General features: G+C 37.5%; 1 non-coding gene across 1 annotated transcript; it reads left to right on the forward strand.

Annotated features, from left to right (window-relative positions):
• Positions 1-444: 444 nt before the first annotated feature.
• Positions 445-551, forward strand: LOC145151834 (small nucleolar RNA R71). Its single transcript, XR_013732386.1, has one exon. It is a non-coding gene; the product is annotated as a small nucleolar RNA R71 (small nucleolar RNA).
• Positions 552-15,475: the final 14,924 nt, after the last annotated feature.

Genomic DNA, 15,475 nt, shown 5'->3' on the forward strand with positions numbered 1-15,475 from the left:
ATTGACTCGAGAGTAGATATTTTCTCAGATTGAACTTGTTCTATTTGGTAGAGATCATGCTTTAGTTATTGAATTTATTTTGTAGCACGATCTCTCTTGTACTCTAACTCATAATCCTTAGAAGAATAGGGTCCCCCATAAGCTCCGCATCAATCGTGTACCATATTAATGGATCCATCCATCATTGTGAACCTATTTTCCACGGCGTCAAGTTTCTCCATTATAAAAATTAAGACTTCAAAAACTCCATCTCCATTCTCTCTTATTCTCGTTACATCCTACCCTCATGGGTTGTGATACTCCCTTGAATGCTTACCGAATTCTTCAATTAAATCTTTGTTAGTGGCCAAATCCTTCTTTGTCATGGGCCCTTGAGAGTCTAGAAGTTGGAGAGTGCATACATTGTCTCCATCATAAAAAATTGATATCTCTTGTTGCACATTGAAGTCATGTTGACGGAAATGTCATAACTATATCTTGTAACGCTCCCAAGCTTAGTATAGCGACTCCCCCTCTAATTGTTGAAAATTATGTATGTTTCTTTTAAGCTTTTCCACTTTTGAAGGAGGTGTAAACTGGTTTATGAACTAAGACTTAAAATCAGCCCATGTCGTGATTGCTCCAAAGGGAAGTGATTTTAGCCATTCCTTAGCTTCACCCTTCAATGTGGCTGGCAAAAGTCGAAGCATCACCACATCTCTACTTACCTTTGGTGCATGAAAATAATTAGAAATTTCCACCACCTCTTCCATGTACTCGGTGTGTTGTGTTGGAACATCAGAAGCTCGAATAGTACTCAGAAGGAAAAATGATTACATTAGAGAGAGAGAGAGAAGAGATCGGGTGATATGAGGTGAGAATGGAGGTGGTAGATACCATTATTTATATTGAATATTTTGGGGTGCATGTCGCACACATGAATGTTGGCTCCACTAGAGCTCGACACGTGTCATCTTTTCTGTGGGTCACGCCATCCACATCTTCACAAATCCAATGTTAGGAAGCGCATCACGATTTGCGCGCGGATGTGTGCGCGAGACGTAAATTGTTATTTTCAATTCCGTATCTTCCGCGTACGAGCTTCATTTTCAACGTTTTTTTAAATCCTCGCGTAGGTCTCGTCGTGTACCACAACTCTCCTTTTGGATGTTTTGGCTAATTCTTACTTTTATTTCTAGCCTATATTTTATACCCGCAATGATTTTACAAAAAAACATAACTCTCTCATAAGGGCTCCATTTTTGGCATTCTCTGTTTTTAAAATTCTTGTCTGGAGGAGTACTACGATCTTCCTTTTGGTCTCTTTGGCTAAAAGTCAACTGTTCTCTTTGTAGCTTTTTATGTTGTAACCTCTTATGCGCGATTGACTTTTAAATTTAGTAAAATTCATATCTATTCTATACTAAGCTGGGTTTTCACGAAGTTTATATCTTTGTGATCACGCTGTCACGTATTTTCCGAATACGCTAACCTGCTTATAAGATGACACGACTTTTTGCGCGCTTATTTTTTGAGCCTATTAATCGAAATACTCATATATTGTAAGGATGAAATCAAGAATATTTGTTAATATATTGTAGTATTACATCATTGTCTTATTATATTCATCCGTCTATGCTAATTTCTAACAACGGTTGCTGACGCTTTTGACTCGGTTGTCACATAGGGTTTAGGTGATTGCTGTGAGATGAGTCTAGAGTTCTAAGACAAATGAGACAGTGAAAACATATGGATATGTAAAATACACGATTTCGAATCCTCGAAGGAAAAAAGAGGGAAACGAATACTGAATTTATAGTGAGTAAACATAATCCATACTCAATCTCATTGATACATATAGAATTCTGTAGAAAATCGTATATATACAGTTTGGAAGGAGATTTTTCATATCTTTCGAGATCCACCCTACAGTATTGGGTAAAAAGGCCAAAACAAATGATTTTAGCCCTTATAAAAAGAAAAATGATTCTTGAACCCCTTTCATGCTTATGTCACGTTGAGATACTACAGAAGAAAAAACTGCAAATTCCGATCCACTTTATCGTAATCGATTAGTTAACATGTTGGTTAAGAAAATGGATCATGTTCTATCCTTGGTCATAGATTTCTCTATGAAAAAGATGAGTAGGATTTTGAAGACGGAGACAGCCGATAACAAATAAAAGATGATTTATTAAATCACATAGTTGGGCTCTTAGAATATGGCCCCCTTGGGGCTTTCTATTTGATTGTATCGAAATGCCCAATGAATTGAGATTTCCCTATTGGTTCAGGTCTTTTTGGGGCAAGCAGATCGTTTATAATGAAGAGGATGAGCTTCAAGAGAATGATTCAGAGTTCTTGCAGAGTGGAACCGTGCATTACCAGACACAAGATATATATTCCAAAGAATAAGAATTTTTTCGACAACTCCGAATTGGATTAGTTTCTCCTAAACAAATAAGTATTTGGTCCAAAAAAATCCTGCCTAATGGTGAGATAGCTGGAGTGGTGACAAAACCTTACACCTTTCATTATAAAACCAATAAACCATAAAAAGATGGATTATTTTGTGAAAGAACTTTTGCGCCTATCAAAAGTGGAATTTGTGCTTGTGGAAATTATCGAGTAATCGAAGATGAAAATGAAGACCCATAATTTTGTGAACAATGCGAAGTCGAGTTTGTTGATTATCGGATATTAGGATATAAAACGGGCTACATCAAACTCGCGTACCCAGTAATGCATGTGTAACGCCCTAAATTTCAACCCGAAATTTTCCGATTAAAAGTTTAAGTATTTATTTAATTCACAACTGCAAGATCTTAAAACATTTATCAGAATATTATTAAAAGTTATCAAGTACACAAGTCCCCCATTGATGCGATGCAATTGAGACGTGCCCCTCCTTTAATATAAGAAAACCCGAAACATGTAAACCACAAATCGTAAGCACAAAGCTTAGCGAGTTTCCCAAAATACCACACACAACACAAATAAACAACTATGGGTTATCAGCAACCCTGGGGACTATCAACAGACCTCGTGGGCTAACAGCATGCCCGGTGGGTTATCAGCAATCCTGGGGACTATCAGCAGTCCCAGTGGGCTAACAACATGCCCGGTGGGTTATCAGCAACCCTGGAGACTATCAGCTGTCTCAGTCACACATAAACATCATAACACAATAATAACAACTAGACCCAGTTGGTCATCACAGATACAACTATTCTACCACACAGAGTCATACAAACATGCAAGAGTCACAAAGACAACTACCATCCTACATACACAATTTAGTGAGCTGACATTTGTGCTTTCGACTCACGAGCACCGAGAGAAGACTCACCTGAATCGAAGAACTCTAAAACACTACGATACGATCCCTTTTCTGCACTGCTTGCACTCGAGAATCCACTAGCACCAGAACCAAATGAAATCTTAATAAATAACCCAAAACCCTCAAGTTTAACCCAAGAACAAACTTGGTCAAAAAGTCAACAGTCAACGGAAGTCAAAGTCAACAAGTCAACTTCAGGCTGAGTACGCCCAGCATACCCAGCTCGTACACGTGGTGTACTCACCATCCAGGGACGAGACTCCTCACGAGTACGCACAACGTCCCCAAAGGTATGCCCATCGTACTTAGCCAAAATGCATTTTCCATTAAGTGCTTAATCTCTTAAGCCCTTTCATCCAACACTTAGATCTAGTCCCACAACATCATTCTAAGTCATAAAGTTTCCACTTTTATGACTTTCCATGTCTAAAAAAGGTCCAAAAGCCAAAACCTTAACTTATTAATCCATTAAGACATCATGGCAGTTTCATGGAAGGAATAGAAGGATAAAGATCACATTTTTATGGATCCTAAAAGCTCCATAATGGATAAAGTTTCAAACTTTATCCATTAGAATGGTTCATGTCACAACTAGCATTTTTGGCTAGGAAATTATGTACTCAACTCTTGTGTAACTTGTAATCTAAAGTTGATGTTATCAATAATTTGAATCAAAACTCTTGAGTGAGGTCCAAAACCTAAATCAACACATCTCAAATGCCCCATTTTAGTTTGAAACCCTAATATCCCGATTCAAACCCATGATGGACCAGGAGTCGTTTATTGGGCCTAATGGGCCAATAAACTCTCGATATGAGTATGTTGGGTCAAGAATCATTATATGGGCGCTAATTGGACCCATATTCATTAAATAATAGCATTTTGGGCCATAAGACTCCTCATGGACCTTATTGGGCCTAAAATGTCTCACTTTTTCATCATGGGCCTTAATGGGCCGTAAATGGTTTCATAAGCCCTATTAGGCCGTAAACTATCTTCCTGGGCTTTATTGGGCCATGAACCCTCTTACCTTATCAACATTGGGCCGTGAACCCTCATAAGGGCCTAATGGCCCGAAAACCTTCAACTTGGGCCTCATAATATCGAATATAAGCAATTATGGCCCAACACTTTTCTCTTTTCTTTTCCTTTCCCTCATTCTCGGTTATAAACACAAATATATACCTATATATATATATATATATATATATATATATATATATATATTTGTATATTTATATACTTGTAAAAAAATGGAAGATAATATGGGATTAATTAGAGTGGGACACCTCATTATTATTCAATGGATATCCATGCATATTGTCCACCATATATCCAGATAAAAGACATACTTCCATGCCCCATCTTTTCACACTTCTCTCTTCTCTCTTCCCTCTTCTTAATCACGGCCAAGATGCATTTCCCCCACTCTCACTTTCTTTTCATTACAACCTCACCAAAAACTCTCTCTAGAACTTCGAGGGAATCTCATCTTTCCTTCTTCAAATTTTCGTGTATGCTTGTGTGAAAGATCAAGAAAACTTCATCAAAGATCATCATATTGGTAAGCTATTCTCTAAGTTTGATGAATAACTTCATTTTATGATAATCTTCACTCCTTAAAACATCAATTCGTGATCCATGCTCTTAGATCCATCTTAGGTTTGAAAACTCCACTCAAGAAGCTTATTAAGGCCGAAATCCTTCTCATTCTTCATCAAAAACCGAAATCATCAAACCAAGGTGAGTTCATACCCCCAATTTTACGTTTTTACTATGTTTTGGGGGAGAATACAAATTGTTTTGTGTAGATCTATGTGTATATGCATGACTATGTGTGTTTTTCATGATTTATTTGGTGATTATGTGTTGTTTACTTCATGAATCTAAAAATATGTTAAAAATATGAAGTTTATCACTTAGATCTTCATAAAAACTATGAGAAAAGTATATGTTGTCATGTAAACTTGCAGATCTGAGATTTATACACTCAAAATAGCAAAAACAAGTGTTTTGTTCAAAAATCTATAACCAAAACTCAAAAATCTCGTTTTAACAGAAACGTTTTGGTCTAGTTACAGACAGTTTTGAACAACTTTATGGTAATATTTTTCAAAACGTTTTTACATGAAAATATTTCAGGTTTATACCTTTAAAATGACTACTCTCACGCGTTCATACGATTTTTCTACAATTTTTGGCGATTTTTACAAAACTGCTTATCATTTCAGGAAGGATTTCGGACCAGTCTGTGAAGATGAACATTTTCACACTGGTTTGAGATCACTAAAAATTATAATAAAAATTATCAAGAAATTAGACACATTTTCTAAACTCCCAGAGTTGATGGATCCAAATTTCGACTTTCAATCATTTTTCTATTATTTTTCTAAAAATAGAGACGTAAATGCCAAAAATCAGAAAATTGTTTTAACTTACTAAAAGTGTTTATACTTTTGTTAGATGCAAGTTTATATGACTTATACATACTTTTAAATCATCTAGACATGTTAACGTATGTGCATTTAAATTATATATGATTACAAAAGTGGTATTTTTAAGTCAATTTGGCGAATACTTGAACTAATGCTAGCAATAAAATAACAAACGGACCAATTTTGCCATTCGCATAATATCGGGCCTTAGTGGCCCATTAATATGCTTGATAGGTCCTGAATGCTATCTATTTGTTTATTGGGCCTCACTAACCCATTAACATGCGCGACGGACCTTGGATACTATTTGCGTGCTATTTGGGCCTATAAATACCTTACATGTGGAATGGGCCATATTTGTCCTTTTACATATATTTTGGGCCCATGTTATAGAATATCATTCCTCTCGGGTCTGAAAATGACTTACGTGTTTAGTGAGCCTCAGTGGTTCGCTTACATGGTTCATTGGCCTCGAAATGTGTTTATATGTTTCTCTTCGCGTAGAAATCGATTAAGGATCTAGTAAGACGTGTTGGTTGACACCTATTGCGTGTACGATCGTAGCTTATAGTTATAACCAGAGTCTCTTGGAGGGAGAGCGGTGTTTTGTGTATAGATCTATACGGGGATGACACCCCACATCTGAGTTGTTCGCTACAGTTAGACTACATCAGTCTAGGGTGACGATAACCTTATTCTATTTTCCGTCAGCGTTCACAAACGCCAAGACAGGTGAAATTGACATTAATTAGTATGATTATGACGACTCACTTAGAGGAATTAACATTATGAAATTTACGGGAGACTATTGATTTTCTTCTTTTACAAGCAACATAGGGTTGTCTGGGGGCATTCTATTTATATTCTCTTCATTCACTTTTGGCATTCTATTAAACAATAACACACACGCATTAATACTAGATCAGACATAACATACTAAACTATTTTAAGAAAATGCAGGATTTTCTTGTGATTACAAAGTTATACAAATCATTTTCTCAAACATGCTTATAAACTCACCAACATTTTTATGTTGACCTTTTTAAATTAACTTGTATTCTCAGGAAACCGCTGAGCAGGTTGGGCAGAACGAACTCATGGATATTTTGTTATATATTGTTTCACCATACTTTAACTATTTTGGCATGTAATATTTAAAACACAAGACTCGATGTAAACAATGAAGGTTGTTATATTACATGTGTGATGATGATGATGTTATGTTTCTGTAGTGGTGTTGATTATGATGGCATGTGCGGAATTAAGAATGATTTAGTGAATCATCAAGTAAAATCAAGAACATGAACACAAGATCTAAATAATTCTTTTAAGCTCTCATTAGTTTCATAGAAAGTGTACAAAAATGGGTTTTGCAAATTCTCTCTCTAAACTATACTCTCAAAATGTTCATTAGATAAAATGAGTGTCACTCACTTCCTTATAAAGGAAAGACAACTCATTATGCACAATCAAATGAGTAAGCCCTCATAACATCCAATAGTGACTTCGCACCCTTACATTCTCCCCCTCAAAGTTAGGATTGGATGTCCGGCTTCAATCTCCAACGAGCACGCGCGATCAAGACCAAACTCCCCCTCGAAGTAAACATCGGTCTTCAAATCTGCAAATGAAAGATCCGCTTCGAATACCCATCATTCTCCCCCTTTTTATAATAAAAAATGATTATAAAACCCATTAAGGTTGAGAAGCGCTCGAGGAATGAACTTTACAAAACTCCCCCTTGATGTGTACCAAAAATGAAACACCAAAAATCTTGCATAGAAAAACAATCACGAAAAAGCCACAAAAATTTCCAATTTATGAAAATTTTTGACTTTTTGGGTGAACGTTGCAAGATTTTTCAAAAACCGGGTAGAAATTGTCACTTTCTGAAACTTGCAGGGACCCGTTGCGCCAAAAACAGCGAAATATGCGAAACTCTACCCCATTTGCAAAATTGGGCATAAAGCGTATATTCGCACAAACTGCAGGGACCAGAAATGAATATTCACAATTTCTCAGCTTTGTAACACTATTTTCGACTTTGGGTATAAACTGCCAAACTTTTGAAATATCAGGTACTACTTTCGAAAGTTCTGCACAAAGCATTAAAATATCAAAAATTGAGTCCTTATTTCAAAGTGTGTATAAACTGTCAAATTTTCAAAACTCTAAGGACTAATTTTCAAACTTGTACATCTTCTTCTCCCAATTGTTTCCCAGCACGAAACTTTCAGTCAAATTCTTCGCACGTTCCAGTCAAATTCTTCGCACGTCGAAATACAATTCTTTGACATTTAAGTGTCGACTTCCCAAATCACATGCGAAAACGAACCCTTCGTTCACTTTGTTAATCAGGTAACGAACCCTTCTTCTTCGCTTCGTTAATGAGGTAACGAAGTCTTAACACCATTTTAACGAAAACCCAGAACGACTATTCAAGATTCGTACACAATGCAAGATTTGTTCGTCCCCAAACCATCTATTTTTCACATTCAAATAACAGTCGAATGTTTATTGATACCAGGCTTCGTTAATAAACCCACCGCTGTTAATCAAAAACCATTGATGTGAAAAACAAAATCATCAAACCAACTAACGAATCCAAGTTTTCCTTCCTTGCTTTCACTACATGAACCTTCGTCAATTGAGATCATCGATTTTGAGATATCGACTCCAATAACCACAATCCGTGACCATCGCTTCGCTTTCATTACAGGTCTTCGTTCTCAACAATTAGTCATGGACATCAATGACTCCAAACTTTCAAAATCCAGTCTTCCCAATCGATAAAAATCACGTTGATATCACAAATCGAAATCGAAATCTAATCACTCATCAAACCATCAAAGCGAACATCTTTGAGTTTGTGATTCTCAGCTCGTTCCCAAATTATCGATTCCAAATACAATCGACAATACCAAATCAAACTATCCTTTTCTTCTTTACTTCATTTTACAGTTAACGAATGCACCACTTTCGTTAATGAAAGCACAAACCACAACCTTTTCATCACAAGGCTTCGTTAATAAACCAACCTCGACCATCGAATTAAAATCAACTTAGACTTCGATCGAAACTAACCCCTCGATTCTCAAAGCCTCTGAAGTTCAACTACATACATCGACATCAATAAGTCAATTTCATCACTTCGTTAAACCATTGACTTCTCCCAAAACAATTCTTCTCAAACCTTCGAAATCAAGATGTCCAAAATCAATTAATCAAAAGCGAATCAATAACCAACATCAGTCGATTTTTGATATATCGACTTCAAACACAACGCAATACTCGATCGACTTGCAAACAGTGACAATCTGTAAATCGAGTTTGACCACCTGACTGATTAACAACAAAATCAAAACTCCAAACATCGATTTCGCAATCGGTTCTTCAATCTAGCCATTTGTTATCACCAAAAATCAAATGCCATCTTCCATTGAACAATCGACTTCCAACAATTAAAATCGAAACAAAATTATCACATTCGTTCCAATTTTGACTTTCGTTTCTTATGTGGTTACTTCCAAATCAGAGGAGAACAAGTGGAATCAAAAGACGAAATCGACCATCATCCTACATAAATCAACCGACTCCAGAACACCAGAATGTACAAGTAGGTGAAGCATATGAAAATAAATGAATGAAATTCTTCATATACACTTTTGATTTCGATTTAATAAGATTTGGATTTAAAAACTATTATATCGAATTAGAAAAAGAATGATTGGCCTCACGTTTATACGAAATCGGATCCCTTGAATTATGGGTTCAAATGAGTAAGATGAACAGTACCCACAAATTTAGAATGAACTTGAACTAATTGATCAGATTAATGGATTTGAATTTGTGAAAATGGTTTTAATTTTGATGTTTGATCAAAAAAAAAATTTGGACCAACAATAGGGTTTGAAACGAAATAGATCCAATGAATCAAGACGATCAAAAATGAAAAACGCAACGCACGAATCAAAATCATGGACGTTTTGGAATCCATTTGAGAATTTGAGATACCTTTTTGACGAATCGAGATCCATTTTCAAAGAACGAATCGAATTTAGAAGATCTTGGTTCTTTTGTTGGAATGAGAAAATCTCCAATTTGAACATTGTACCACCCACTTTGCGTGATGTACAACTCGTTCTTCGTGTTCTTCGTGTTCTTCATCAAACCAAGAACATCTTCAAAAGAACCATCAACACTTTTGGGTTTTGATTTCAAATTCAATGCAACCTTTGGAGATTGTTGCTTTGGAACCCAAATTTGCTTCACAGATTTCGGCTTCACAACATTTAACGATTTTTGTGAGTAAACCCGCTTGTTCTTCCGATTAATCTTCTTCTTCTTTTTCTTTCTCATCTTTTTGCATCTTGAAGATTTGACTTCATGAACAAACCCATTTTTCACAACATCAACTTTGTGAATTTGAATCAAATCTTTTGGAGTTTGATACTTGTGAATTTCTTGGATCACCGGCTTCCGATAAGGAATCATTCCTTCAAACGAATCACAAGAACACAAAATATCATCGGTTTGAACTCCAATCGAGCAAAAAAAAATTTCATCATAAGAATCAACTTGAACTCCTTTTTCTTGAACATCAAGAACATCAAGAACATGATGATCATCATCAAGAACATCTTCAACAAACTTAAGAGCATGAAGATCACTTGGGTTTTCAACAAGAGAAATGTATCTTTTGTTATACAAATCTCTATCTTCTCCTTCTTTTCGGTTATCGCTTGCAACTAACTTTATAATGAAAAGATCATACAAACATTCAATCTTCAAAAGTGGTTGAAATATCAATCTTCCATGATCATCCTTCAAACCTCCATAGGAAATCAAAGTTTCTTTTGAAATCAACCCACTTAACACCAATCCATAGAATTGATATTCGTTGACTTTGTATTTCAAATCTTTAACAATCACAACCCAAGAATCATACTCCAAACGTACCATGATCACAAAAACTTGAAGATTTCTAGAGAGAGAAAGTGAATATGAACCAAATTCCAGTGAGAGAAAGTGGTACAAACAAGTATTCTAGAGAGAGAAAGTCGAATTATGGATCATATCAAAGAAAAATTCAACTTCTAGAACACCAAACACTCTCTAAACACGAAGATCAATAAGAACATGAAGAATCACCAAATCAAGATAGCCATCAAGGATCAATTCTTGATCCAATCAAGAACACCCACTCTGATACCAATTGTAGTGGTGTTGATTATGATGGCATGTGCGGAATTAAGAATGATTTAGTGAATCATCAAGTAAAATCAAGAACATGAACACAAGATCTAAATAATTCTTTTAAGCTCTCATTAGTTTCATAGAAAGAGTACAAAAATGGGTTTTGCAAATTCTCTCTCTAAACTAATCTCTCAAAATGTTCATTAGATAAAATGAGTGTCACTCACTTCCTTATAAAGGAAAGACAACTCATTATGCACAATCAAATGAGTAAGCCCTCATAACATCCAATAGTGACTTTGCACCCTTACATTCTCCCCCTCAAAGTTAGGATTGGATGTCCGGCTTCAATCTCCAACGAGCACGCGCGATCAAGACCAAACTCCCCCTCGAAGTAAACACCGGTCTTCAAATCTGCAAATGAAAGATCCGCTTCGAATACCCATCAGTTTCAATTATATACTCTGTATTGATACTAGAAAGGTGAAGTCACACCAAGTCCCCGGACGTTTACGCCGTCTGGTTCGGGGGTGTGACAGATTGGTATCAGAGCATTGTTTATAGTGAACTGGCATATCTAATCATACAAGATATGCAACTATAAATACAATGGGACTAAAACTACTTTGAACAAAATAATTAAAATACATACCTATGTGTGCATTTTAGGGTAATAACATACTAAGAAACAGTAAAAGTCTTTGGAGGATTGAAACATCGCGGTTAAACCCGGATAGTTATGTGGTCGTATTGGGGGTGAATGTAGCCTGATCAACTACATTTATTCAAAATACGACCAACTTGTGTTCGGGAGTAATCGTTATGGTCAATGAATCAAAAACTTATCATCTAATTATCCAAAGAGCTATGGAACAAAACCTAAACAATTAAAATATTTTAGAAGCATTTTAGAATGCTATTTATAGGCACTCCTCACACAGTCATCATGGAAGATTTCCCACAGGGTGTACTTTACCATCAGACCCTGGTGGCCAATGAGCTGATCGAGGAGAACCTGTCACGATTCCTAGGGAAGATCCATGTTTAAGACCTGAGGAGTATGTGGAGACAGACTATGAGTACGAGAAATCTGATGAGAAGATGGAAGAAGTAGGAGACATTGAGGAAGTCCCTAGCAAGCCTCAACCTTCAGAGATGATACAGGACTATCCCGCAGCACCAGAGGATTCCACCGATCGGACGTGCTCTTTAGAGGAAGAGGTTGCAATCCTCAGGCAACAACTTTTAATAGCAGAAGCCCGAACAGTACGAGCAGAACAAATGAATAAAGAGATCATTTGAGAGATGAGTGAATTGGCTGACCTTGTGGCGCGATATTTTGGCACCTGAGCACCATCGCCAGATGCATCCACCCACAATTAGGACCAGCTTTTTCCCCCCACTACTATTCGTTATGATTCTCTTTCGCGTACTAAGATGGTATTTACCAATGAAACAATTATGTGCTTTCCTTGTTTCATGTTATTACATGAATTCACTTATATGCACAACCGAACCCTCGAAACCGCTAGATACTCAAGGATCTCGAAACCAAAATAATCTATGAACTCTATGGATAGACTTAATATTCGTGCCAAATCTACGATTACTTACTACCATAAATACATCATAGCGATGTAGATTGAAACATTGTGAATCATACGACAAAACGCGAAATTTATAGAGTATAACCAGAAATGACCATCGTTACTTACGATCTTGTTATCATCATGCAGTAGAAAATATCATCCCACATAAATAACAAGTACACCCGTGAGACACCAATCCTACAGATGGACTCTGCTACATTCCAAGTTGTCGTAACCGCTGCCGTAACCGCTGTTATGACACAACTCAATGCAAACAACACCAACAGAGGTGGAAATAGCGTCGACAACTCAAGCCAAAGTAACGACCACGGAAACCAACGAGTGACAGCTTATCAAGGAACTCCAAGCCCCAATCTTAAGAGTAGGAAGCGAGAGTTTGGGAGTAAGAGAAAGGGACAGGCAACTCAAGGGTCCTCGAAGAAACAACATGTTGTTGTTGTCCATGCGTCCATGACACCTACTACATCAACACCAACAAGACCATATGCTGGAAGTCTTCTAAAATGCAACAAGTGAAATTTCTATCATAAAGGAGCCTGTCGGAAGCCGTATTGCAACAGACGCAACAAGAAAGGACACACCACCCGATACTGCAGATCTCAACCACAACAGAACCAACAGCCAAACTACAACAACAACAACAACAACAACAAAAACAACAACAACAATAACAACAACAATAACGCTGGGGTTAGTCACACTTGTTACAGATGTGGAGGAACCGGCCATTTCAGACGCAATTTCCCCAAAGCCAACAACCAGGGGGCAGGAGGATCACGAAGGATCTTGAATTTGGATCAAAGTGAGACAATTCAAGACCCGACGGTTGTTACTGGTACGTTTCCACATAACAACACTTACACATGCATCTTATTCGGTAGTGGAGCTGAGCAAAGCTTCGTTAGTAACAAATTCAAACACTTACTAAAACAACAACCCCAGAGCTAAGCGAAGCCTTCACGGTGGAGATGGCAAATGGGAAAAGCGAAACAACCAAAGATGTTTGCGTAGGTTGCACATTAACACTAAACAACCATTCATTTCAAATACATTTGATGCCAATAAATATTAGGAATTTTGATGTGATAATCGGCATGGACTGGTTAAGCCCCCACTGTGCTAAGTGTCACGAGAAGGTCGTTCGCCTTCACCTCCCCAATCACGAAACCCTATTTTTCTACGGTGATAAGTCCGGCGCCAATCTTCGTCTCATCTCGTGCATCAAGGCACAAAAGTGCCTGCACAAGAAGAACTATGCGTTCCTCGCTCATGTTGTAGACAAAGCCAAAGAAGAAATCAACATTAAAGACATCCCAGTGACATGCGACTTTCCGGATGTATTTCCTGAAGACCTTCCGGGAATACCCCCAGAAAGACAAGTTGAATTTCGAATCGACCTCATACCATGAGCCACATCAATTTCCAAATCACCCTATAGGTTAGCTCCCGCCGAAATGCAGGAGTTATCCAGTCAATTAAGCGAATTGTTGAGCAAAGGATTCATCAAACTAAGCCTCTCACCCTACGGAGCTCCAGTCTGTTCGTCAAGAAGAAAGGCGGGTCCTTCAGAATGTGCATCGATTATAGGGAATTTAATAAGCTCACTATTCAAAATCGATACCCACTCCCTCGGACTGACGACCTATTTGACCAGCTTCAAGGAGCTAGTTACTTCTCCAAAATAGATCTAAGATCCGGTTATCATCAGCTCCGAGTCCGAGAAGAGGACATTCCAAAAACTGCTTTCCAAACTCGATACGACCATTTCGAATTCGTTGTGATGCCCTTCGGTCTAACGAATGCCCCCGCGGTATTCATGGACCCCACGAACAGAGTTTTCCACTCATTCTTATCCAACCCTTTAATTATTTTCATCAATAACATACTCGTCTGCTCTCGAAACAAGAAAAAACACGGTCAACAACTACAGCCGGCTTTAGAGGCATCGAAGCCGGAGAATGCCGCGAAGGAAACACTGTGTGGAATGAATAAAAATCTCGAAGTAAAAAAGACGAAGCTTGTTATTACAAAAAGTTAGATTAGGCGCTAATTGGATGATCGTCATTAGTTTAACCAAATCTGCCCAGTTCCTGCCAATAAAGGAATCATACAAGATGGAAAGATTAACTCGAACCTATATAAAAGAGATCGTGAGAATTCATGGGGTACCAGTATCTGTTATCTCGGATCGGGATAGTGAATTTACTTCAAGATTTTGACAGTCGCTCCAGAAATCTATGGGAACACAACTAGACATGAGTACTGCATACTACCTCCAAACTGATGACCAAAGTGAGTGGACCATTCAAACATGCTCCGAGCCTGCGAAATTGATTTTTTGTCAAGGCATGGGATACCCACTTGCCCTTAGTTGAGTTCTCGTATAACAACATCTATCACACGAGCCTAAAGGTTTCTCCTTTTGAGGATTTGTATGGTCGCAAATGCAGATCGCCTCTCTACTGGGCTGAGGTGAGTGACACCCATCTGGCAAAAGGGCAATCACCAAGCAAAACTCTTACAGGACCAGAGATCATTCGAGAAACGACAGAGAAGATAATCCAAATTAAAGCACGACTCCAAGCATTGCGAAGACCAGATGAAGCTAAAGTACCCTAACCTGTTCTCTCATTCATAGCCCTATCTTTCAAAAGAATTTCGGGACAAAATTCCCTCTAACGGGGGGATGATGTCACAACTAGCATTTTTGGCTAGGAAATTATGTACTCAACTCTTGTGTAACTTGTAATCTAAAGTTAATGTTATCAATCATTTGAATAAAAACTCTTGAGTGAGGCCTAAAACCTAAATCAACACATCTCAAATGCCCCATTTTAGTTTGAAACCCTAATATCCCGATTCAAACCCAAGATGGACCAGGAGTCGTTTATTGGGCCTAATGGGCCAATAAACTC

Source organism: Lactuca virosa, chromosome 1 (assembly GCF_052849685.1).
Source record: "Lactuca virosa cultivar CGN04683 chromosome 1, Lactuca_virosa_CGN04683_v6, whole genome shotgun sequence".
Lineage (NCBI taxonomy): Eukaryota > Viridiplantae > Streptophyta > Magnoliopsida > Asterales > Asteraceae > Lactuca > Lactuca virosa.